Genomic DNA, 24,231 nt, shown 5'->3' with positions numbered 1-24,231 from the left:
TGCAATCAAGGAAGTTATTAAAGCTCATCAAAACTTCACTCTTTCACGCGTTACCCATTCGGAAATAGTTTCGCACTACGCTTTGCGCTGTAAAACGAGAGCAGAAATCAAAACTCCGAGAATGCCAACAATGCGAAGAGTCAGAGCCTTGAGAGACGTAAAGGGCGAAAGAAACTCTTCTCCAGCAGACAAGTCACCGTCACGCCGTTATTGCTCGAGACCCATCCCCAAAGCAGAACCGGCTACATTAGTACCCAAAAGTCTCGCGTCACGAGCCGGAACTGCAATATACGCAAGTGCACCGCGCTACGTGGTCCGGACGAATTTTTCGCTGAGAGACGCCGAAAAAAGCAGGAATTATTAGCGCGTCCACCTGCCGACAGTGGGAAAAAGAAGCCGGACACGTACGGAGTGCGGAGGTCTAGTGGCTCTCCGCGCGCGTGAAATGCCGATGTCGGGTTCCGGGGGAATTACGCTCTGGCATCACTAAGAGCAAAATAATATTGTGAAAAATATTAATTTTGATGATTCTCAAATTACTCCTTGGCTTTTCTCTTGTTCTTGATATTCTGCCGTTTCATTTTATCCAAAGCCGTGACAAGAAAACGAGCTTTTGATGAAAATTTTATTCCAATTGCTCCTTTTAAAAATTAGCGCGAAGCGATGCAGTCGTCGCGCTGGAAGTGAAAACTTTATAAAATTTGCTTGCAGCCGGCTTTGCAGCGCGCGGTCGGCGTTATTATATCCTCATTTATTTCGCAGGGAAATTTTCTTGGTCCTCGCATATTAAAGTTAGCAGTCGCAGCGTTCATAATTAAAGCCGATTTCGGCACGTGTTTTAATGAAAATTCTTGGCGTATGAAAATTTGATCACCTACTCTATAAATTCATATTAAAAGATATTGCGTTCCGAAACTTGTCGCGCTCATATCCGCAAAATTCAATTAGTTATGTACTACTGGAAAAGGCGAAATCAAAAACGTTATCCTCCCGAGTGAAACACGTAAAGGACGCTCCTCTGGTCGAAACAAGCCAAAAACATCTCTGCGCTCGACAGAGCAAAACACGATCCGCCATTTAGGTTCATCGCATGACAAATTACTTTTGCAATAAAATCTCATCTGCTAGTGCGGCCTTTTACGGCCACGGCCGCATTTTCGGGAATTTCGGTATCTCGTCGCGCCGTATTAACGATTTTCGCGCGGGCTTTATACGCTATCCAGCGGTGGAGGTATAGAGTGTATCGACTGCTGCGGTAGATTGAACGGTAATCGAGCGAGCTGCTTGCGCCGCGTTCGGTTCGTCGCGCAAAACATATAAATTACCCGAATGTACACGTCAATCTTGTCCGCGAATTGCCGCTCTTTGAAATTTGTACGTACTAACGATCGCCGGCCGCTTTCGAACGGGCGTCGGACGTATAAAAAGTCGTTTTATTTTATCGCTGACAATTATACGTACAACGCGCATCGCTTTATTTCCGGAAAATGTGCCAAGAGTTCTTGGCTTTGCGAAAACGCAGTCGCTTCTGGTTTGAAACAGAAACGGGGTACAGTATAGTTCGCTCTTCATTTTTTTCCCCAAATATGAATGGTAGACACCAGTTGCAATGCTCGAAGCGCGCAGGGAACAATGCACTTTGAAGTACTGTCTTCCCTCTTCCAGAGCGCATTTTTCGTCTCTCAATATACGAGCGTACATTGTTCCACGTCGAGTAGTATATCGCTCTATTCTGAGCCAGTAACTCAAACGCTCTTAAATCATCACGCCGGCATGTGTAAACCCTTCCGAAACCAGTCCTAATTTTCGCGCGTTCAACGCTATCGCGCGATTCAGTTCTCTCCCGGCGCTTCTGCAAACACACAGAGTGCATTATACACAGCATGAAAAATTCAGAGCGTAAAAAACTTCCACGTGTACACACGCGGCTGCTGGGAGGGATTTTTTTTTTGGTCGTCGTTCGTCGGATGATAAAATAACAGCTGCGGCGCGCGACGAAAAATCAAGCTTCCGCGCGCGAGCGCACAAAACGCCGATGGCGCGAGCGGGGAAAAATGCGTTTTAATATGCCATTGTTATACGCGCACGCCCGTCACGGACGAGGAGAGCGAGATTGGGAAAAAAATTTCATTTAGAAGCTTTATTAAGCCACCTGCGTTGTCGCCCCCCTCCGGCGCCGGCAGCGCTATCTCATAGTGATATCAACCGCGATTAACTTCCGCTGTTTGAGGAGACCGGGTGGCAATGAGATCGCTTTTTCTCTCCCGCGTGATTTTCGTTTTTAAAACGGACGCGCTCGATCTTTTTTTCGTTCGCTCGTTCGTTCGTTCGTTCCCGCAGCCTCGGGGATTTAATAACGAGGCGGACTACGTATCGGTATACTTTCTTTTGGCTACGATTCCGACGTACGCGAACGAGTTGTTTTTAATTAAGCGTAAAAAAGCAGCGATATCCCCCGAGCTAATCCATTTAATACCCGCCGAAATGAAAGCTTGAACGGTATTCCGCGAATAGGCGCTGATATAATTAGAAAACACGCGCGCGAGCACCCGAGGATAAATAAAAGGGACGCGCGGCCGGATTTCAGCGCAAGCAGCATACAACGGGCAAAGGGATGAAATTCGCTAATGTTGATGTTAAAAGCTCAAAATCAGCGAGAACGATTCTTTGACCCGCATTGCGCTGAATACTCAAGCTCTCCGCGCTGCAGCATACGGCAATTTGCATAAAACGCGAATAACGAGGAGCTGTTTTTCCGCGCAAACGCCTGCTGCCTCTCCGCATTTTGGTTTACTCGCTTTTTCGCCCATCGTAGCCTTTGAGAGAACCCCCGTAGCGTCACGCTCTCGTCGGGCTTCATCTACTTAGGCGCAAAAAGCGCAGCCAGACTTGGTTACAATTAGGGCTGCAGCTGCTGATGGTTCGTGATGAAAATCCCGGGGGAGAAAAAAGGGAGAAGGAACGTCGGTCTACGGGACTGAAATCCGGCTGACGAATGTTTGAGTGGGTCGGCTGCTGCGTGTACGCCTGGACCTCGTTCAAAAAGATTATCCGACGCCTCTCTCTCTCTCTCTCTCTCTCTCTCTCTCTCTCTCTCTCTGTGTGCATGGTTAAGTGGAGGCCGATTCTACGCTCATCAACGGCTTTCGCTCGTCTAGTGCTGCGAACGCGGATTAAACGGCCGAAAGCGAGTTTGAGTTTTTCCGCGCTGCATTGAGAGAGAGAGGGAATGTTTTATAATGCGTTGAAGCGCTTACGCGAGCGCGGAAAAACGCTGTTTTAATTTCTATCTAGTTGGCTTTGAATCAGCCGTTTTTTCGGCAAAATAAAAACCAGCGTAACGAGCCACATTCAATTTCGTGTATGTGTGTGTGTGCGTGGGTGTTGTGTAAAATTCTCGAATGGTATTTATTTCTCGTTAGTTGCATCGAGTATCTCGCCGACTATGGCTGGGAGTTTCTTTTTTTTCGCGAAACGTGAATACTTTCCCCTATACGTATCGCTTTCATTCTCGGAAACTTTTGACGCATCAGCGCGTATACGCGAAGTTGGCGCGCGGTATTCGAGCACGTTTTCCGCTATATATCCGCGCAAGTTTCGACCTTTTTTGAAGCCGCGAGAAAGGGAGAAAATTCGCCCTTTTGAAAATTACAGGCAACTCGAGCCGAGGCGAGTAGGAAGTGCCAAACTTTGCCGCATTTTTGCCGAGCGCATCTCGCGAAAACTCATCCCTTTTTTTATCTCTCTCTAGCTCTCCTGTTTTTTCCCTTTCTCGTTTAATTCAACGGCTCTCTCGTTCTGCGTTGATTTATTCGTTACTCTTTTTCCAGTATTTGCAAAGACCGTAGTAACTTAATTACTACACTGCAGCTACTTTTCATTTGCATAATTAATGTTTACATTCATTCGGCCGCTACTGAAGGCGCTGCTGCTGCGTTTTCATTTGCGTTTTAATAATACGAATTCCCTCGAATTCCGTTATTAAGGTGAAATTTAATTTTCAGCACCCTCCTCCGCTCGCCGTGCATAAGTCAAGAAAGAAACGAGAGGGGGGAGGGTACAATGATAAGCACCGCGAGCTTATATCTTTTGCATCGGCCTTCCGTATTATTCCGCCATTCGTTTTTCATCTGGTATTACGCCTGAATGTCCCCTTTCTCGACTGATCTCTTTGATACTTCCTTCTCCGCTTGCTCGCGGCGCCTTTATGTTTATCTCCGTCTACCCATTTTCCAACTTTTTCTTCATCCTCTCTCCTTCTCGGTGCCCCCCTCCCCTCTCTCTCTCTCTCTCTCTCTCTCTCTCTGGCGTCGTTCTTTTTTCAACTTTACTTTGTCGATCGACTTGTGCGACAATTTCAACGCGGCGGCGTCGACGAGCTACTCGTAGAACGAAAAACTCTCCAACTTCAAGAATGGCTTTTCTAGTTCGCCTTGCATCTTTAACAAGTTTCTCTTACTTTCCCTGCAGCCCCTCCCCGCCGCGTCTGGCTTTGAGCAATGTTTGGTTGCGCTTCGAATTATTAAAACTTGGCCGTGTTCGCACAACACCGATCAACTTCGACGAATACAACGATGAAAATTCTTACCTTCGATGTATAGCCGCTCTTGGATCTCGACGAAGCGTCGCACCTGAAACAAAGAGAATACGTTATAGCGTTTGATTTCGTGGAAACGAAAATAAAAACAAAAAGAATGAAAATTTCATAAAGGCCGAATAAATATCCATTGGGATCATCTCGGCAAAGCCGCAACCGCCAGGCGAAACAATAAAAACATACTGCGCAGCATCGCACGCGGAGGCTCTGTGTAAAACAATATAGCGCGCCGCGTGGCAGGTGCTAAAATTGCTCATGAAAAATGCCGCACATAGTATTTGCATTCAGTAATAACTCGTCAGGCCGAAATACAATAAAACAGGGAGCAGGGCCTGGCCTCGTTAATTTACCGGCTCCGTATCTCTCTCGGTACACGAGTGCGAGCTACATTCTTTCGCCCGTTCGCGAGATCAAAATTATTTTCCCCTCGAGAGACCTTACGTTCAACGAGCTCACAGCTTTCCCTAGCGGAGAAGCTTCTTTAATGCATCGACGTAAATTGCGAGCGTATGAATTTTACGACAAGGACGACAGAAAGAAAGAGCTGATCTCGTATAGGCTCTTCGACCCGCAAATATTCCGATTGGCCCACTTGACCTCAAGGTCTCGTTGACGTTTTTCGCGCAAAACACAATAACCGCGGAAATAGAACGAGAAAGAGAATGAGCGGAAGAAGGAGAGGCAGCGGCGCTTCGTTAAATTTACGTGCTCCGTTGCTCGATGGAATCGCGAAATGACTTTTTAAAGCCATTATACTCGCTGACTTATTCAATAGTCGCGGAGGAAAAAGGGGAAACGTGTAGCTAGCATCTATTGAATTAATTTTTTTGTTTATTGCAGGCCTGTACATTTTTTTCGCGGTTGAACTTGCCGACCGTCGTAATTCAACTGCGGATTTGTTAACTTTGCGGAGCTTTGATACGTGTGTGTATCGAAAAGCTTTCAAAGCTCTCGGCGTTTCATTAAATACAGCATCGATGCGTTTGATGAGCTTAATTAAAATTTTTCCCCCAGCGATCACGGCACTCGCGTAGAAGCTCGCGAAAGAAAACGCCCCCAGTAGCAGTGAAACGTAACCAATTAGCCACAATCATCGGCCGCGATCGAATCAATATACGAAATCGCACACAGTCGTGGCGCGGAGATGGGTTTTCTCGAAAGCCATATGCATAATCTACGCCTTTAATATGCGCGAATTCCACTGACAAACAAGTAGCTGCTATCTCTGCGCACTAGAGCATCCGCTTCACATGCCCAGTCACGCGCCGGCCGTTTCCATCCGCACCTCCTCGGGCCGCTCATCTGGCTAAAACCTCCCCGCGCCGGCAGCGCGAGTAATTTCGAACGTCATTAAAACGCGCGGAGCTGAAAATTTCGCCTCCAAGGAAGTCGGCTGCAGCAGCGATCCCCTACGCACACACGTCCTCTCTCTCTCTCTCTCTCTCTCTCTCTCTCTCTCTCTCTCTCTCTCTCTCTCTCTCTCTCCCGCCGCGCAAACAGAGCAGGTGCTCACGTACTGTGACGTTCACACACTCGGCGCGATCCCACGAGTGTATAACGCGCAGGGCCAAGCTGCTGCTCGCGACCTCCGCTCTCCTTTCAATTACGCGCGGGTGCGAGAGAGACAGAGAGTGCTTAATTAGTCGGCCCTTTGGCGAATTAGAATCGAAAGGATGAGGAATTCCTTAAATCCACCGGCTCTCTCTCTTCCAGAAGTAATTCGTCATCGATGCACGAGGTCGAATGTGATGGAGTGGCTTGTGCTCTACCGCGTGTAATGGCTATGAAAAAACGCTGCAATTCCCTTTCGAAATAACAAGGAGTTATTACGCGCGCTATATACTTTAGATCTTTCGGATTTTCTCTCTCTCTCTCTCTCTCTCTCTCTCTCTCTCTCTCTCTCTCTCTCTCTCTTTCATTTCTGCACGACAATGAGGACTGAAAACCCGAGCTCGCCTGTGTGCACGGGCCTCGTTATCTCGAAAAACATTTCCCTGCGCCGCCTTAATATGGGAAAAGAAACAGACCGCGCGCAGCGTATGCGCGAGAGCTTTTTATGCGTGAACTTATGCTCCGCAGACTCGCGTGTATAAACTGTTAATTAGGCTCAGCGCGCGAGGCTCATGAAGCGCGCAGCCGCGACAAAACGATACTGCGCGACTTGATGCTCTCCGCTCGTTTAATTAATATCAAATTACGCTTGGCGTCGGCTCTGAAGCGAGTGTGTTTAAAAATAGCTCCGTCGCGAATAGGCGTAATTTTTACGATAAAGCTGAATCAAAGCAGTAGCAGCTGTGTGTCGCAGTGCTGTAAACAAAATCCATTAAAGGAAACAAAGCCGCCGCGCGCGCAGATCCTCCTCGACTCTTTCAGCGGCAAACTAAGTAGCAAACAGTACGGTAACTCAGAGACACTTTGCGGCTTCTCTAACGTTATATATACATGCGGGACGAGTAGGAGTGCGCTGTGTACGCGCGGGGTAAGAGATACGACGCGCTCTTATGTAGCAGCGCAAAAGTATATACGGAGAGCTCGTGTACGCTGGAATAAGAGGAAATTTTACAGCATTACTTCTCCAGGGTCTTGGAACGTATACGCACGAAAACACGGAATATATTATATCCGCATTGTGAAATTTGATACTCGCGCTATGCGTGCGTCGATTAATTCGACAAGGCTATTTCCTCGGATTTTTCGCGCAGGGTCCTTTAACGGCTCGCGCATATTCGCCCCTCTCGAAATCCTACACGAAAGAGGTGGAACGCGAGTCTCTCTAGTTTAAATATCTCCTCCGCCTTCCCGGCGACTCGTTAAATTCTCCTTTTCAGCAGCAGTGACTCTGCTCTCTCACTTTGAATAGGATCGGTTCTTCCCTCCTTTTTTCCCAGCTCTCGTCGCACGTAAGGACGTCCATTGACTTTCACGGTCAATCCCGGCGTCGTCGTCGTGCTTTTTCACGAGCTGGAGGACGTCGATCGGCCCTCCGATTTTTTCCTTTTGTTTTTTTCTCATCTCGGATTTCCAGCTATAGTGCAGCGAAAATTCCTCAACAGCTCCCTCAACGGATGGGCTTTTTAGCTAAGAGCTCGGCTGGGCGTACAAGTAGCCTCTATAGTATTCGCGCGTAACGAGTACGGCGAGGAATATTTTAGCGAGAAAGGGTAGGAATAGCTGCCATAATTCGTGCGCGGGATATCCGCTTTCGCAATTTTAAACTCCCAAACCGCATGAAAAAACCGCACATCGTTCGCGTGCCTGCGGCTCGAATAGAGATCTACTCAGCTCCGAAGCGCGAGCATCTGTCTTCCGAATACTTTCGAGAGAGAGTGGAGCAGATAATACTTGCGCGCGTGTGGCCTTTTACACGGTGTATACACAGAAGAAGGAGGCGATCCAGTGGCGCTTGCTGCTCGTGACATCCTTTTGGCGTGTCGGGTGGCTATATAATTACGCGCGTGCGGGCCGCGTAATGCTATGCCATTACGCCGCTCAAAGACACATTCCTCGAGTTATTTACATTATACGCGACGGCTCGAGAGCGCTACTCGGGTTATTTACAATTTTCCTTTTATCCACTTCCTAGACTGGAATTTGCATGCGAGAGACTCTCCCGGCGCTCTGTATACGGGACACTTAGCATCCCCCACTGGATCCTAGCGTTGTAATGTTGGCACACGACGCAATTTAATGGGATAGCGGAAAACGGTTTTGTTTGAGAATGCTGTTTCTGGAACACTATACGCTCGCTCGCGTGTACTGATGATTTTTGCAGCGACGAGTCGCTCAAGGGGATTACACGACTTTTTCTCGCTTGTAACAATGTTTTTCTTTCTTTATTTCGCTATAGCTACTATATGAGCCGCGCGGCGATGGCAGCTCGCTCGTGTTTATCTTCGTCGCGCTTCCTGCTTGTCGCCGTTTGTGATTACAGAGTGCCCGTATCGAGTTTATAGGCAGATGAGCTTATTAACATACTCGAACTCGTCAAATGCACAGTTAGCATCGCGGAGAGTGCACAGTTATCCACCGGTGACTGCGAATATTAAATCCCGAGCGTCGCTACCATATCCTGCAGCCAGTCTGATGATTTCTCTTATTCACTTTTTCTCGAGAACTGAATCTTGAAATACCGGAGCGCCCGTGTACACGAGTAATATGAAAATTAGATTAAGCATCGGCGAGAACGTTGCGCGCGAATCCTCTGCCGCCGTCGTCTTTTTTCCAGACTGTCGACTTAATTCAAGCAGCCGCTCACGCTAATCTGTTCCTTCTCATTCTCAAGACAACAGCGGCGGCTGCTCCGTCGTCATTCATTATGGCTGCTGCTGCCGCGGAGCTGAAAGAAAACAGGTTGTCAGAGCTCTCGCGAGCGAGCGATTGTATCATAAAAGCGTGTATATGAGGTAATGGCCCCGCGCGCGATTCTATTTATAAGTGCATCGCATAATGCAGCGACGGTAGTCTGCTGCGTCGGGGGAAAGACGTTGCTTTATGCCATTCTTTCCGGGGCGCGCGAGCTTTTAGATCGCAACCCTTGCAAGCTCGAGAGGAGCAGCTCAGGGAATAAGAGACACCAAGAGAAAGACATTTTCCGTGTCTCGCGCTCGAGATGCCTTATGATTTAATTGAGCTCTATTTCTCTCTTGTATAGGGTTAACTCGAAATCGATCGCGTGATTCGCGAGCTTTTCTTCCAGAAAAAAAAACACCCTCCGCAATGTATTAAAAGCGACGGCTGTACAGACGTAATTTGCCGTGCTTCTTCCATCCGGCGAATTTATTAAGGCGGTAACAATGGAAGTTTTTCCGAGCCTGGATTAAAATAAGCTCACTAGTAGACTTCTCCGGCGGCAGCAGCGGCGAATCCGATGTGTTTTTGTTCGAATTAATCCGTAGTTTAATGAATGCTAAAAGCACACGGCTGGCGCTTTTTTCCGCGCGCGCGAGCGCGCACGTTCCATTACTGCTTCTGCGTCTAGAAAATTAAAACGCGCGCTGCTTAATGCTTCTATCAAGGTGAAAAACGACGTTGCTGCACTACAGTATGCACCGGTGAAAAAAAAAGGAAAAATACTCTAATCCTCTGAAGTCTTTCGCCCTTTCACGATATTACGAGAGAGTGCCGCGGGGCATCGCGCGCACAAAAAGACCGAGCTCTATACGCTAGATGACGAAAAGAATATAGCAACTCTTTTAATTTGTGAATGCAGATTTCTCCGCGTACATCCTCTCCTCTCCTTCATCGACTTCGGTCGACGATGATTTATTCGCTGGAATCACATTTGGACTTTGTGATGAGCTCGTGCGGACGAGGCTGAATAAATTGGATCTCGCTACGTCCTCGCAGTGTAAAATGCCGGATGCAAATTTTTCTTTATTGCGTTTCGGATCGAGTCTCGCGCACTCGATATCAACTCGGAAATGATTAAAAAATTCTCGTAATCAGCGGAATTCGTTTCGTTGTTGGCTCAAACACGCAAATATGAAATTCGCGATTGGCGCGCAGCGATTCGCTCTCGAAAATTTGCATGTAGGCGAGCTGCTGTTACACGTAGTTTTGCAGGTCCCAATGTACCGGGAATTTTTCGAAGGGGGATCGATACGCGACGCGGTGCAACGGAGGGTATAATAAATACGAGGCGAAACGAGGAGAGAAAACAAGATTAAACGATCCGTTGAAAAGAAAATTGAGACTAAAGAGGGGAAAGGAGATACGACGCTCGACAACGAGTGCGTAATAACATCGTTCGGGAGCTTAATTAATTTATCGACTGCTCCTCCGCACGTTCTTAATTAACGAATTGCTTCTGGTACTCGATAAAGCATACGCTGCGCGCCGAGGCAAGAAGAATCGCGGGGCTTTGAAAATCGATGCATAACGGCTATTGTACAGAATATTTTATACAAGGCCTGTGTACACTTCTCACCGTAAAATCCACATTCCTCGACAGACCGATAATTTCCCCTCAGATTCTAATTAGCTGAAATTACACACGCTCTCGGAACAAAAATGGATCTCCCTCTCGTAAACATCGCGATTTCCGCGCGGCATAATTGCGCGCAAATCATGGGAGCAGCCGCGAGCAAAAACAACGAAGAGCTGCGCGCACGCGGTAAAGAGGGAGAGAAAAATCGCGATCCCCGGATATCGTCCGGATGAAGCGTCTCGCACAATGGCCTGTCGCGATTTCCCACGTTCCGCCAGTGCGTTGCTCTTCTCTCTCTCTCTCTCTCTCACTCGCTCCGTGTGGGCAGACGTATGGGTGCTGCTATACACACACGTCCGTCGCGCTGACGCCGCCGCCGCCGTGTGGGTGAGATGAATAGTGTACTCGGCGTTTTTTCACGCGAAATATACCCCGGCGCTCATTATCGTCGCCTCTGCGGCGTGCTGCTGTTTCTTTTTCCTTTTTTCGGCGGGGCAGATTCTATGTGGCTCTTTCGTACCTTTCCTCGCGCGCGCCCGGCGCGTCTATCTGTTTCGCTGGTTGTTTTCACTTTTCTTTATTGTCCGTACGTGCCGCCGCCGCCGCCGCACTTGCGCGCTCTCTCTCTCTCTCTCTCTCTCTCTCTCTCTCTCTCTCTCTCTCTCTCTCTCTCTCTCTCTCTTATCCTCTTATTCTATAATTTTCCGTCCACCTTGCGCCGCGCTCTCTGTGCTTTCTCTCGGATCTTTTATTGCAGTAAATACGCAGTATATTAGGTGCGTGTACAGCTTCCAGGATCAACGTTCGATATAGCGGGGAGTATCGCCGAAGTCAGCAACTCGGAGTACTTAATAACTGTCGGGCTATTTTGACACGTCCGAATTTAATTGCGAGAAAAAGCCTGCTCGCGAGCGCAGTTTAGCGGAGGCGGCTCTTTGTTCACGACGATGGCGGTCACTTTATCACACCGAGCCGACACACAGACACCGCCGGCTACTCGCTTTTTGTCGCGCGGGAAGAAATACCTGCCGTATATAATAATGACGAGAGAGCTTGCGGGGGGCGGAGGAAAAAGGGTGACGCATACGTATGTATGTATGTGTGTAGGTGCGAGAGAGCTTGCGCTCGTAAATTGCCGAGAGCGAGAGCTGAATTGTGTAAGGCGGTTTCTGGGTCGGAAATTACATCTCGGCGTATCCAATTGTGCCGCAGACAATGATTTCCCGCTCTCAGCTCGCACATGTGCAGCGCTGCAGCTTCGACTACTCGGTATGTGCATAAAGAAGCGCAAGTAGCAGCCGCCGCCGCCGTCGTTCTAATTACGCGCGAGTGTATCGCGAGATGCGCATGTAGGTAACGACGGGAGAACACGTGAAGGTAATGAAATGTGAAGGTCAAAAGCTGCGTGATGAGCGTATCGATCGGTTTTGCTTGTTTATGCAGCCGCTGCTTTGTGTAATCGATGCGCCCGCGAGAGCTTGTTTGCCTTTAGTTATCATCTTTTTTCGCCATCTCTCGCGCTGCGTATTATACCCATCGATTGCGTTTTTCCTCGATAAATGTTGCGCATATAGCCTGTATATCAGACGAAATCAATACGTACGTCTAGACTGTTTTTCCATTATAAACATGTATCAAAGTTGAATAATAACAAAGCGCTGTGCGCATCGTTCCGCAATCTTCCTCGCTCTCGCATATGCGCGCACGGACATCGATAGAGTATTAGCCCCCGCTGATGGCTTCGAAACTCGTCGGGCCGAGATTTTAAACGGTAATTAGACGGCTCTAATTTTGCAAGATTGCCGTGCAACATCAGGATCAGCCCCCTGCGCTCTACATACGATCGAGCCGTTCTCGATATATAGGTCGTGTCCCGTCGCCGGCGTGTAGCGCATCCCGCGATGCATTAACTGCAGCTGTCGCGCCTCTCGCGTCGAGCTTGCAGAGGACAGCAGCAGCACCGGCCGCCATAACATTATGCACATGTGCGTCGCATAAATACGTCGATTTTCGGCGTCAGCCTGATAATGATCGAGCCGCCGCCGGCGTCAGCCCTCCGAGTTTGCCTATGCACACATCCGGCCCGCTGTCCGCCGCGCCCGGGGCTAATTTGTCTCCCCGCGGCTATAGCTTCTTACGAGTTTGCAGCGCGAGTATCGAACGCCGCGTGTATGCCGAAATTGCGGTATGCGCCGCGTGGATGCGGGTTTACAGCGTCGGAATTCCGAAAAAGGACTATATAGAGGTCTACGGTGCAGCAGTGGTAAATAATTCATCGGGCGGAGTGAAACATTAGTCATTACTCAGAGGCTCGCTGTAAATCCACGGCGGAATACACATCGGAGCGAGAGGGACTGGGACGTAAAATCGAAAGTAAATCCGCGACGCGCTCGCGGAGCTGAAACGAGCGCACGGCGGCGGCAACTCCCATGGAATGTATTATCAAAGTTAAATTTGATTTTCGCGCTACGTATGCAGTCAGACAGCCGCCCACGCTTCTACGCGCGGCGACGAGTCTCGCTGCTTCATACACGCGTGTACGTATAACGTATATACACACACATACACACGGGCTAAAGTACACGCGGTATGAAGATACAAGGGAGAGAGAAAGAGAGAGAGAGAGAGAGCTAGCGGCAGAAGTTTGCCAGCCAAACGACTTCCGCACCGCTAACAATGACGAAACCACTGACGCGAAATGGTGCCGATGGCAGCGCGCTACTCCTCGCTTTTAGACACTAACAGCGCAAAACTTCGGCCAGACGACGACGCAACGACTGCAGCAGCAGCGGAGTAATCTCGCGCCCAACTTCGACTTAAGTGCTGCCTTTACTCTCGCCTCTTTTGACTCGAATGCCACTGCGGCTCGTGTATTGAAAGAAACTCCAGATGCGAATATCGCCTTTTAAACGCGATTCGCTTCGAGCAAACGTAAACTCGATATTACACAAGAGATCGTCAGCAACAGTCGTGTGCCGTCGAAGCCCGGCATCTGCGCGCGGCTTCCGAATGTCAAGCTCGGCTCTATGGTACTACGGCCTAATCAAAACGTCCTCCCCACGTCCCGCAGAGGAGGTGACGAGTTGAGCCGCCGTCGCCGGTTGCCAACTGTCGCGCGACTGATCCGCCGCCGCGGCTGTCTTTCAAGAGGCAGCCCATTAGCGCGAGCTCGACGAGCTTTTTATTGGACGACAGGCTCGAATCTTCTTCTCTCGTTTATTTCCGCGCCGCGGCGAATCGAAGATTTCGTCTAATTGATCGATCGCGCTGCTTGTGAAATATATAAACAACGATACTACGGGTATATTTTTGCCGTATAACACATCGATGAATTTTCACGCTCTGCCGCGGATGTAGCAAAATCGATTCGCACCTAAGCAGACAGTCTTGCCAAGTGCGGAAACAGATTAATGGATTTCTGATTTCCCCGCAGCTTCAATCGTTAAGGATTGGCTGTCTCTTCGTTTTTAAGATTAATGAACGCGGGACTGAGAGACTTTGGTTGGATATAACACGATAATCAGGATAATGTGCTCGACGCGCTTCTTCTCGCATAGAAATTCATCAGCTTTTTGCGTTGCATTTGATTAGCGCGCGCATCGTAAAAAAGCCCGGTCCCCGATCAACTTTTAATCTCGGGCATCGGCTCGTAAATCCCGCGCACCTCTCTATCGGAGCGCGAAACACGTTGTTTTTTAATCGTTCATCTTACTTTCATCACGGGCATATCTGACCCGCGGCGAAGAGAGGCGATCCAAAATATGAAAAAGACCAAAAACTCGCGGGCGAAATGGGAAACAAGGGAGAAATGAAAAGAAATCACTCGTAAATCAATGAACGAGAGAATCGGGGGATATTCGTCACGCCTTTGTCGCGAAACCGCGTTTATTACGGCAAAGCGCGAGAGCGCCTAAGTATAAAAAGAGCGAAGATTAAACATCGCAGCAACTATAACGACCTGTCGATTCCTCTCCTACTCTCTCTCTCTCGCTGTGCATGTAAGCGAAAAGCCCGTGCGCGCAGCAGTATCGATCAGCCTCCTTTTTGTTTCTCGCACTCGCGATATTATGCTGATTGCTCGTGCGCGCGCGCAAGACATGATGAAAAGGAGCAGTATTGTGTTTACGAGAGTATACACTCTCCGCTTTCTTTCTCCTCTCCCGCGGGGAAACGATGTCGGCGCAGAGAGAGAACTGCGTGCGCACATATCCGAGAGAGCTCGTACATCAAGGGGCGGACGGGCTTTTGGAGGATTTCCAGCCGGCCTAATCGCCGGCTAAGATTTCATTATTGCCGCTGGAAATTTATAATTCAATGTGCCTCTGATTTATGCCAGTTTTTGTTTAGCTCGGTGTACAGTGTATATAAGAATTTATCGCGCTTAGAAAGTCGACATGCAAAAACGGATACCTCTCTAGCCAGCTTGAAGTAAAAAAAAAGATAGGGAGAAAGAGAAAGTCAGCTTTATCCCAGCCGTATATCACCATCGAAAATTTCCAGCGAGATAAAGGTCCTCCCTCGGCGCTGTATCTTCCGCGCGCTAATCTCCAGCCGAATCTTTTCCAGGACTACAGGAGCGCGCACACAGCGGGAGAAAAAGCGCTCGTATTTCCTCGGCCTAACGACAGCCGTTAAAACGCAGCCGAATCTGCTAATAACCCCCGATAGCCGCGACGATAATAAAGAACTAAGACTAATCAGAGATTGTTCCTCTTTTATTACCCCGACTATTAATAATTAATACATCGATGCGTGGCTCGTTTTTAATGTCCTGTCTCCTCGGGGTTGCCTTCACTGCTGTTCAAAGATAGGATGTGTACACTTGACGTTTCGATGACTCATCGGCCTATGACCCAGCGATTTAACGCCGCTTTTTACGAGGCTCGTTTTATTTGCCGCAATTACTTTTAGAGTTTTCAAGATAGGCCGCAGTGGCGGCCGTAAATGCGTGTACACTGCGCGCAAATATAAACTTTATGCCGCAGCGCGCGGGATTGTTTATCTTAATAAAATGAGCGATCATAAATGAAAAGGCCGGGCACTGAATCAGTTAGAATTACGGTCATACGTATAAATACATCCCGCTTTATCAATATACAGCGAGATAGCCGAGAGGAATAACCGAAACAACGCGCGCGTCGCGGCAAAATATTGATAAACCTTATTTCATACTCGATAGACCGATCCCCTCGTAAAAAACGTACAAACCAGTCGGCTCTCCCGGAGAGCACGTAAGTCAGCGTGAAATCAATATCTCCCGGCAGCCACCTCGTATAATCCCGAAAAAAAGGAACACCGAGAGAGTTCTTCCATACCCCCCGAAAACTCGCGCGCGCGAGAGCGAATTCATGCACACGAGAGTTAATGAAAAACCGATGGGATATGGCAAACAAAACAAAAAAAAAATAACCTGCACACTGCTCCGTCGGTGCAGTATACGACAATAGGCCGTTGTACAGTGTATGTATGGAGAGGGCTTCGATTTATCAAAAGCGACTGCAGTGCGTGCAGTGCGCGCAGGTGTGGGCGCATCCGCGAAACGAGCGCGCGCTTGCGACCTCGTTACGCTCTCTGCGCGACTCTGAGTAGGTATAGCATACTGGGCTGGCCGTTAAAATTTAAATTCGACCGCGAGAGAGTATTTCGCTCGTTTCTCGATGCGGAACCTCAGAGATGCTCGCTCCGATTTTTCTCCGCGCGTTCGAACGAGCCCCAAAGGCGGATTTTTCTAAACGAACGCATTCCGCTTTATTAATTATTGAATATTAATTGGATACGGCCCGATAATTACTCGCTCCGAATTGAGCAATCGTTATACGCTCTCACTCGTGCGAGCTTCAATTATTCCCTAAAATCGGAAAAGCAATTCCGACGCGCGCGCGTTATCATTATGAAACGCAGCTTAATTTTTGAAATCGTCGCTCGTTAATAAACTCGATCGCGGGAATTCGGCACTTTTTCACCCGGATCTCGCTCGATATCGCTAATTACCTGCGAACGGAACACAAACACACGCGTTTAATGAGCTGCTCGCATGCAACAATCGCGATGTAGCTAAAATTAAACAGTCGGTGCAATCCGAGTATCATTCCGATAATTCGCAAAACTCCATTACGCTTCGTTGTACTTGTGCGGCGGCGGCGACGGCGTTTGATCGAAACAGCTCCGGAATATAATCAGCTCAGCGTCTCGTCAAAGCGGCTGCGCAATCGAATCACAAATATTTAATCGGCTCTCATTAAAGCTCCTCAACGGCTAATTCCCCGCCGGCAAGCTCTCTCCGTGTATAGACACACGCGGCGGCCGATTTCGAGAGGAAGATCGAATTTCTTGAAATAAGATCGAGGCAAGCTCGTGTTTCAAAATTCCTTCTCTGCTCGCGCTCGCTCGCTCGCGAGCTGCAGTTAATATACGCGAAATTCTCTCTCTTGTCCGTGCGCTTTCGCGCGCGCGCTCATCTCGGCTGCAGTTGTGTGTCTTGCAGATATACGAGTAAAACGAGCTTGGGAATTCGTCGGCCTGCTTGTCTTCTTTCGCTCGATTTACGCGCCTTACGATGATGGAGCCGTTGTGTGTGTTATTTTGAAGTTTCGCCTTCTCGGGAAAGTTCGTTAATTAGTTGATCTCATCGGGTGCATTAGAAGCTGTATCGATCATGCGGAGAATCGGAGGTGTGAAAAAGGGGCTCTCTGGCGGTTTACGTAACAAAATCTATTATACAATGAAATTTCTATCCCCGTCGACGCGCAAAAAAGCAGAGCAACAGCCGAGGAATTCGTTGCTTTCTCAACAAAACATCTTTCTCTCTCATCTCTCACTCTCTCTCTCCGCGCAACGTTCTCCTTCTCCCCGACATCTTCCTACGTCGTCTCTTCCCTGCTCCTCTCCGCGCATGTACGAACCCACACAGTCTCTCATTCTCGTGCAGGCCAAGTGCCGCCGGACACACCGGTTCACCTTGGAGTTTCTCTCTCTCTCTCTCTCTCTCTCTCTCTCTCTCTCTCTCGCGTACGCGTCTCTCGCTCCTTTTCGGACCTTGTCTATATAGGCATAACGTAAGGAGTGTACGCGCAGCGCTGCCGTATCCCTTATTGCGAGTTTTGTGAATCGCGACTCGATGACAGTATAGCGTCGAAAGAATAATTAGGGGGGTGTACGGGAGCGCAATTTACGAGAGCTAAGAGCGCGCGTTATCATTGCGAGCGCGTTGGGTGCGTTAGCTTCTATTAGGAGAATTTATGTAATATGCGCGGACTTGCTTGAGAGGCTTTTAATGGGGATGTATGTCGTCGGGGAAGCGTAAAAATTTGGGGTAATTGAGCTGCGATTCAGCGAAATTCAGCGTTATAATGAACCAACTTGGGAAGAATCCTCGAACAATCTTGAACCGTCCGAGCAATTAGAATACTTTCGAGGGGGAAAAATCGAACCCGATAGTTTAGCCTACTTTAGCTGGAAACTCCGAGTTTTTCTCGAGCCGTGTCTCGAGCCTAATACACGCAAATGTGCATCTCGTTTCTCGCAATTCGTCTTCCTCGAATCGGCGTCTTTCTCGCGCTCTTATCTCGCGTCCGAAAAATATCCCCGTGAGTTTATCAGATAGAAGCTGTAGGGAGAGGGGAGAGAGCGAGTATACGTCGACGAGGAGTTATCAGGAAGGGCGGGCAAGCGTCGAGGATTCCGGTGGAATTCGCGGCGATAACCACGGCAACTCGACTATCCTCGTAATCCCGGAGTCGGCCAGCCGTCGCACGCGATTGGAAACAATGGAAACGCTCGGCTAAAGGGTGGCGCGCACGTGAGCGCGATAAAACTGTCCGATCGAACGACGCCGCGCGCGCGCACACACACACACCTAACATACACGACGCTGTGTACAGAGACGGCGGTGGGGAGAGAGAGTACGTGCGTATACGGGAGAGATAAAGGGACGAACGCGCAGGGAGATATAGGTAGCGGCTAATGCCGAGATAGAAGAAAGTGGAAGGCGTAAAGTACGGCGACAAACACGCTGTAGCTGCGCGCTCGCTCTCTGTGCTAGCTCCGAGTTCTTAGCGTGTAATTTTCCGGCGTAAACAAAGAGCCGGACTATATACGGCGATCCGCTGCAGTCGTATTGTCCGAGTCTCCGGGGAGCGCGAGTAATTAAAGGAGGAGCGCTTTTATCGCCTCGGATAGCTGCTCTGAGAGAGAAAGAGCGTGTATCGATCGCGTTTACTCTGTGCAGGCGTTTTACACGTCGTTCAACACCTGACGGACTGCGACGTGCGCGATTCGATTGGAATATCCCATATCTGCATCTCGAAAATGGTAACGAGCCGCACCGGAATTCCCGGAAGTGAGATTCCGAGAAGCGGTTCGTTTTTTTATAGCTCTGTCTCTCGAGTTGCGATCCACCGGCCGATATTAAGCTGCCCCGTAAGCGTAATCCTATCTTCGATTTACCAAATGAATCGTGAATTCCAGAGAGAAAGCCTATAATGTCCGTCACGGTCCATTTGTGTCGTCGCCGCGTCACTTATCCGGATTCACATTCGCCTTTTTCGGGGAGGAATAATTAATCGCGTCCGGTAATTATTTCCAATATACGCGTCACTCTCGACACGCCGAAGAGCTGATAGACTTTCCTCATTCGAGTGCAGTGCGGGGAGCGTAAAAAGGCGCGGTGCGATTTCCCACGCAAAAATAGCACGGCCGCCAGGCTGCTGCTTGAATTTCATCGCGAGACCGCAGGAATAATATTCGCGAGACTCGGCTCCGATTCGACTCATATCAGACTTTTAAATTTAAACGCCTCGATGAAGGAGAGAGAGGGAGGGACAGGTTCTGCTCGGAGGAAGGGCTCGGTTCGCTCGAGGCAATTACTCTCAGGTGCAAAACCTCCTGGCTTGTCCGGGCCCCTGTGTATCGAAAAGGAGCCTCGAACCCGTTCGCTTGTGACTCTCCGCGAGCTTTCTCCCTTTCTCTCGGCGCTCATTTTGTCACTCGCCCGACGAGGGCGATCTTGCGCAAGAGCCATCAATGCGGGTTTGATCGGCTGGGAAGCGAGTTATCTCATCCCGAAATTATACACTCCGCCTTCTAGACGTAGAAAAAGCGTCAATTACTCTCGCGTTTCACACACGTGTCCGCAGCGAGAAAGAGAGCCGCGTGTCCTTGACTTTTAATGGCTGCCGTGTGCCTGCGCCTCCTGGCGAAACTGCGCGTGGCTGCTGTTACTCACTCTCACATGTCGTATAATACCCAAACGTCAGAAGCGTCTGCAATCTCGAACGTAGAAACGCCTCGCGTCTAACGCGCGGATGACGCGACGAGAATGTTCTCTGCGGCGATATGGGGAATCCAAGGTTGCTACCAAATCGCGCCCAATAAGAGCCGCGGAACTCTGGTAGGCACTCCTCTCTCTCTCTCTCTCTCTCTCTCTCTCTCTGTCTCGGTCTGCATAGCCGCCTTCTGCGCGGGGGCATATGTAGGATAACCGGTAGCGCGAATTCGCGGATATGCGCGCTGCTATAGCCGGCCGATCGGAATTCCGCTCTCGCGTGCAGCCCCGGGCGGTTATTCGCGTCTCTCCGCTGGTCAATGCTCTTGCATGCCTTGATCTCATCTCTCTCTCTCTCTCTTGAATCTCCCCAGCGCCTCGTTCGTTTGTAAACAGAAGTATTGTGCTCTTGCGGTCCAAGTGTTTTGAAGGGGCTCTTCGTGCGCGATAAATGTGGGTCAGGCTATTTTTCAGAGGTGTGCATAGTACAGCCCGCGCGCGATGACTTGGGACAAATTTCTGGTCATTACAGGCGGCGTTGCAACATTGACTCGCTCGCGCCAGCTGATTAAAATGTACACCGGCTGAAATTTATATTTACGCGCGGCTCCAGGAACTGCTCGCGGTCGGGATAAGCATCTCGCCGCACTTCGGAGAGTCGTTCTCTCGCGTGCGGCATGTCATTAGATTGTTATCTGAATTTTTTATATGTTATTCGAGTCCGTTAGTCGTCGATAATTTCAGGTGGAAAAGAAATTCATACACGTTACACGCGCCCTCTCCGAACGCGAGGGAAACATGCGAAATTGCATTTAAACGCTACAGCGCGGAGCTTTGTTTGCGATACAATTACACCGAGAGAGAGAGAGAGAGAGAGAGAGAGAGAGAGAGAGAGTTTTATCGCACCTTTCGGAATAAGCGTCTTTTTTTATAATGTGCAGCTGAAATTGCAGCCTTGAATCATTAATCGGCCGCAAGTCGGAAACAAGCCGATCCGGCGAAATTGCTTTTGTTCCAGCGACGAGCGGAGGAGGATGAGGAGGTAGAGCCGCGTGTCCTAACGGTATCCGCATTCTCGCGCGACTCGCTCTTAGGGCAAGAAGCGAGGTATATCGAAGGGAAATGCAGAATCGAGTCGAGACGGCCATATAGATGATAATCGTAGCCAGGAGAGTTTTACCATGATTTATTGCCGTGGAACGATATTTTTAGCTAGACTAGACCGCCGCCGCAGCCGCCGCTGCATCGGGGTGATTTATCCCGCGTATATCTCTCGCGCACACAGGGATGACGATGTGCGTATAATGGACAATCGATACCGCGGCGGTGCGCCTAGGAGATAGAGCTCCTTGAAACGCGCGCGTCGGAAAAATGCAGCAGCCGCCGGCGTCGAGTTGGAAACTTGAATAAACAAGTCAGAAGCAAAAGTTCCCGCGGTAATTAACACGGAATCGTCCTGAATAAAATATCCGCAGCCACGTCTATGAGGGGGAGCTGAAAAAAGAGGCATCATCTTCCCCTAAATCCCAAACTTCCCAACAACTCTCGCGAAGGCCATAATAAACCGCAATAAACTTGGGCTCGCGAGCGAACGCAGCGCGCGGCCATTAAAAATGGAAAATTCGGTTAACTTTATCGGCCTCCTTCGTGGAGTGAATATTGGCCGACGATGCGGCAATTAATCTTTTATTAATAAAAACCGCGAGAGCCGCAAGCGAGGTGCCTATATACTGGAAGGCAAAAAGACGCTGCGGCCGTTAACTCGGCTCTTGGCTGATCGAGCAAAAACTTTGATACGCGAGCGAGGGGGCTCGAACTTTATGCAGATCGTGTCCAGTAGCGGCAGCAGCGGCGGCTCATATGCATATCCCACTGTGTACACTTCGGATCGCCTCGGTAAACTTTGCCGAGCGAGCGCTGCACTTGTGCTCTCAGACTTTGCGACGCCAGCGCTACATAATGAGAGCAAGTGCGTAGGTAATGACGCGGAGCGAGATCTATAATCTCGTTAACGAATGGACGGATCGCGTGGAGCTTTCCTCCTTCTTTATTCAACGCTCTCTCTCTCTTTCGTTAAATCTTCGCCGGCGTAAAGCGCGACATTATGACACAATTACCCGGGTCGCGCACTCTCATCCCGTATGAATTATTCTATTTTAAGCCGAGAAAGAGGAGAAGCGCGCGCAGGAAGAATTTTCCGTTTTACAGCGTGGGGACATAAAAGGAGCGATGAAAAATAAAGCGAGCGAGCGTGCCCGCGATACACGTATACTCACACACACACAGGGAGCCGTGTGCGCCTTCAAATACCTCGGGCGAAAGACAATAAAAGCCGAGAGACTGCTGCAGCGACGCCAGCAAGAAAAGAGCCTCATAACCGCAGCGGCAACGGCAGCCATGCAGCGCACTATAGCGCGCGCATCTACGGTTTCGCGCGCGCGAGTGCGACATAAAGTCAGGTACGGGGAGAGCCAGCCCTTCTCCCTCCCTACTGCCGGTGTCAGGTGGAAGGCAAAACCTATACCTGTATACGCTCGCCGCGAGAGAGAGAGAGAGAGAGAGAGAGAGAGAGAGAGAGAAAGAGAGAGAGAGAAGAAAGCGATGCCCACTCGAGCGAAATTAAAGGACCCAGAGGCCGCCGCCGCAGCAACGTGTGCGTACTATACGATCGCTCGACCGTCAAGACAAAGACGCTCCCATGACCCTTTTACGCTTTTTCGTTGATGTCTCTCGATTAAACGCGATCGCGGCAAGTGTCTCGCGAAAGGACTTTGTATACAAGCTGTGCTGTGATTTTTACACGCTTGTACGACGCGGCGGCCTTAAAATCACGACGGCTTTTTTTTTCAATTACATCGCAGCTAAACGCGGAGTTATGAAGCGCGCGAGTCCTAGAAGTGACTTTAATTAACCTAATTCAGCGCGAGAGTACTTTTCTAAAGTAAAACATTCGCCAACTGCTCGATGCTACTCGCAAGTATTTCCATTAAGGACAAGTGCCTCAGTTCCGAGGAATACTCAATCCGAACTTTTAACCGGCCGCCGCCGCCCGCCGAGAAGCTCAATAACTGAACTGCTGTATAAATGAACGCCAAGTTTTCCGCCGCGCGGGAGAGTCGTACAGAGTAGATACGCACCTCGAAAGTAAACACCCACACGCGAGAGACAAAACGGCACACGAAGACGGCCGATGATATAACGCGACTCGACGCGCGCCCCGGCCAAGTTCGTTTCATTACTCGGTCATTACAGCCGCGCGCACGTATCTCATCTCTCTCGCTCTCTCTCGCTTTTAAAGGTGATAAGACGCCAAGTTTAAAACTGCTCTTCTCTCTCTCTCTCTCTCTCTCTCTCTCTCTCTCTCTCTCTCCCCAGACACGCGGCGAACTTCGGCATCCGCCCCCGCGCGCTTCTTAAGCTAAAAGCCGTCGAAGGGAGTTGGCATAAGCCGAGCGCGCGCGCAGCTTAATGCCGTACACACGTTACGTAAGCGAAAGCGTTCCTTCTTCTCTGTGTGCGGGGGAGAGAGAGAGAGGTCATAAAATCGCGCAAAACCTCCTCCTCGCTCGCCGCAGATAGCTTTTTTCTCTTTATAACTTGCTTACTTTCTCCCGAGTCAGGCTCTGGCTTTTTTTGGCTGGCGCTTGGATTATTCATCAGTCTGATTCGCTGATGGGCAGGACTCTCGAAAAATAAAATCGTTGATATTTTTTCACGCATTGCATCATTCACACTCACGAATCCATTAATGAGCGTTACTTGCGAAAAGCAGTCTCGATAGTATAGTACTCTCGAGAGAGGAAAAACAAAGAGCAACACGAACGATTGTGAAATATTTGTGTCGGCTATTATCCCTGCATCATCCTCCCCATTGTTTCATACTCGGCATCATGTCCGTCCACTTCTTTTCCCATTGTCCGTCTATTTATCCGTCTGGCAGCTCTTTCTCTCTCCGGCGCTACGCTTGCCTATACAGTGTATCCCTTCTCGTATCTCTCCTCTAAGTTCAAACTGTTATGCCGCTGCCAGAGTTACGGAGGTCACGACCGCGCCCTAAGAAGCCACGCCGCGCGAGACTTCGGGAAAGTAAACTAACCACGTTCCATCCCCTCCAGCTCGCCCGGAACACGAGTCTCTCTCTCTCTCTCTCTCTCTCTCTCTCTCTCTCTCTCTCTCTCTCTCTCTCCCTATACCCCTGCTTCGCCGGCTTACACTCGCACACGTACAGCATCCACGGTATAGCTGCACGCATCCGATGTTCTCTCCACGGTAGGCTTAACTCTCTCTCTCTCTCTCTCTCTCCTTCTCCGTCGTCGTCGTCCACATTGTGCAGTGTCTCTCCCTCCCTCCCTCCCGTTCGCTCGGTTGTTGCTGATCAGGATTCTGCGGGCCGCGGCTATACGGTCCAGCGCTCGACTTGGCAACGTGTACCGGCTTCTTCCTCGT

The 24,231-nt window shown here is 49.5% G+C and overlaps 1 protein-coding gene across 1 annotated transcript in view; it reads right to left on the bottom strand.

Annotated features, from left to right (window-relative positions):
• LOC100119623 (protein turtle) overlaps nucleotides 1-24,231 on the bottom strand; it is a 186,552-nt gene that overhangs the window by 138,833 nt on the left and 23,488 nt on the right. Inside the window, exon 2 of the mRNA XM_032597512.1 lies at nucleotides 4,589-4,631. The gene's annotated coding sequence lies outside the window, so the exon portion shown is untranslated. The remainder of the gene's footprint in view (nucleotides 1-4,588; nucleotides 4,632-24,231) is intronic.

Source organism: Nasonia vitripennis, chromosome 2, assembly GCF_009193385.2.
Source record: "Nasonia vitripennis strain AsymCx chromosome 2, Nvit_psr_1.1, whole genome shotgun sequence".
NCBI classification, from domain to species: domain Eukaryota; kingdom Metazoa; phylum Arthropoda; class Insecta; order Hymenoptera; family Pteromalidae; genus Nasonia; species Nasonia vitripennis.
The sequence above is the reverse complement of the archived record's forward strand: the minus strand, read 5'-3'. Positions and strand labels throughout refer to the sequence as shown.